General features: G+C 50.6%; 1 non-coding gene across 1 annotated transcript; it reads left to right on the plus strand.

Annotated features, from left to right (window-relative positions):
• The first annotated feature begins 336 nt into the window (after window positions 1-336).
• Window positions 337-829, plus strand: AT3G00660. The gene is made up of 2 exons (NR_143844.1): window positions 337-458; window positions 705-829. It is a non-coding gene; the product is annotated as an uncharacterized misc_RNA (transcript).
• The last annotated feature ends 1,671 nt before the right edge of the window (window positions 830-2,500 follow it).

The raw sequence follows: 2,500 nt of genomic DNA on the forward strand, positions 1-2,500 counted from the left end.
CCCTCAGTAGGAGCTTAGGCTCCCAAAGGCACGTGTCGTTGGCTAAGTCCGTTCGGCGGAAGCGTCGTTCGGACCGCCTTGAATTATAATTACCACCGAGCGGCGGGTAGAATCCTTTGCAGACGACTTAAATACGCGACGGGGTATTGTAAGTGGCAGAGTGGCCTTGCTGCCACGATCCACTGAGATTCAGCCCTTTGTCGCTAAGATTCGACCCTCCCCTAAATCACTCCAAAAAAAACAATCCCCAATTCTACACAAGTGTTTCTACACTAACAAAGCAACAGCTCCTTAACGAATTCCCAACTTTACACGAGCTCGTCTCTCGAGGTTAAATGTTATTACTTGGTAAGATTCCGGACCTCGCCAAGTGTTTTGAAAACCCGCAACGCTCGCAAAGGTGCATAGTGAGAATAATAAGTGAAGAGACAGACTTGTCCAAAACGCCCACCACGAAGGTGCATAGTGAGAAGAGTAAGTCAAGAGATAGACTTGTCCAAAAAGAAACGGAAGAGAAAGCTTGGGGAGACGCTCACGAAGGTGCATAGTGAGAAGAGTAAGTCAAGAGATAGACTTGTTCAAAAAGAAACACAAGAGAATGCTTGGGGTTACACTCACGAAGGTGCATAGTGAGAAGAGTAAGTCAAGAGATAGACTTGTTCAAAAAGAAACAGAAGAGAATGCTTGGGGTTACACTCACGAAGGTGCATAGTGAGAAGAGTAAGTCAAGAGACAGACTTGTTCAAAAAGAAACAAAAGAGAATGCTTGGGGAGATAGAAGTGTGAGATAGTTCTCAAGCTAAGAAAGTTGTAAAAGCTAAGAACTAGCAAGTAATCGTCCAGGATTCCTCCACCAGGACTTGAAATCGTCGAGGGAAAAAAATCGGTTCCGAGGAATCGTCGATCCGGACTTGGAATCGTCGAGAAAAGTTTACCGGGTCCGAGGATTTGTCGACCAGGAGTGGAAATCGTCGAGAAAAATCTATCGGGTCCGAGGAATCGTCGACCAGGACGAGGAATCGTCGACAGGGTCCGAGGATTTGTCGACCAGGGGTTGAAATCGTCGACCAGGTCCGAGACTTCATCGACCGGGTCCGAGGATTTGTCGACCAGGAGTGGAAATCGTCGAGAAAAATCTATCGGGTCCGAGGAATCGTCGACCAGGACGAGGAATCGTCGACCGGGTCCGAGGATTTGTCGACCAGGGGTTGAAATCGTCGACCAGGTCCGAGACTTCATCGACCGGGTCCGAGGATTCGTCGACCAGGTCCGAGACTTCATCGACCGGGTCCAAGTATTTGATTTTTTTTTGGAACCGGTGTCTCCTCAGACATTTCAATGTATGTTGGTGCCAAGAGGGAAAAGGGCTATAAAGCTATATAGGGGTGGGTGTGTGTAGCGGGAATTTTGCCCGCACGCGCGCGCGCGAATAAGAATAAGAATAAGTAATAAGAATAAGAATAAGAAAAAGAAAAAAAAAAAAAAAAAAAAAAAAAAAAAACTCCATAGAGTTGTTTTCTCAATCGGGTCCGAGGAATCGTCGATCTGGACTTGGAATCGTCGAGAAAAGTTTACCGGGTCCGAGGGTTTGTCGACCAGGACGAGGAATCGTCGACCGGGTCCGAGGATTTGTCGACCAGGGGTTGAAATCGTCGACCAGGTCCGAGACTTCATCGACCGGGTCCGAGGAATCGTCGACCAGGACGATGAATGGTCGATGAAAATCTATCGGGTTCGAGGAATGGTCGACCAGGGGTTGAAATCGTCGACCAGGTCCGAGACTTCATCGACCGTGTCCGAGGAGTGGTCGAGGGTTTGTCGACCAGGACGAGGAATCGTCGACCGGGTCCGAGGATTTGTCGACCAGGGGTTGAAATCGTCGACCAGGTCCGAGACTTCATCGACCGGGTCCGAGGATTCGTCGACCAGGACGATGAATGGTCGATGAAAATCTATCGGGTTCGAGGAATGGTCGACCAGGGGTTGAAATCGTCGACCAGGTCCGAGACTTCATCGACCGTGTCCGAGGAGTGGTCGAGGATTTGTCGACCAGGAGTTGAAATCGTCGACCGGGACCGAGAATTCGTCGACCAGGACGGCGGAATGCTCGACCAGGACGATGAATGGGCGATGAAAATCTATCGGGATAGAGGAATGGTCGACCAGAAGTTGGAATCGTCGACCGGGTCCGAGAATTCGTCGACCAGGACGAGGAGTGGTCGAGGATTTGTCGACCAGGAGTTGAAATCGTCGACCGGGTCCGAGAATTCGTCGACCAGGACGGCGGAACCCTCGACCAGGACGATGAATGGGCGATGAAAATCTATCGGGTTCGAGGAATGGTCGACCAGAAGTTGAAATCGTCGACCGGGTCCGAGAATTCGTCGACCAGGCCGAGGAGTGGTCGAGGATTTGTCGACCAGGAGTTGAAATCGTCGACCGGGACCGAGAATTCGTCGACCAGGACGGCGGATCCCTCGACCAGGACGATGAATGGGCG

This window comes from Arabidopsis thaliana, chromosome 3, assembly GCF_000001735.4.
Source record: "Arabidopsis thaliana chromosome 3, partial sequence".
Classification (NCBI taxonomy): Eukaryota; Viridiplantae; Streptophyta; class Magnoliopsida; order Brassicales; family Brassicaceae; genus Arabidopsis; species Arabidopsis thaliana.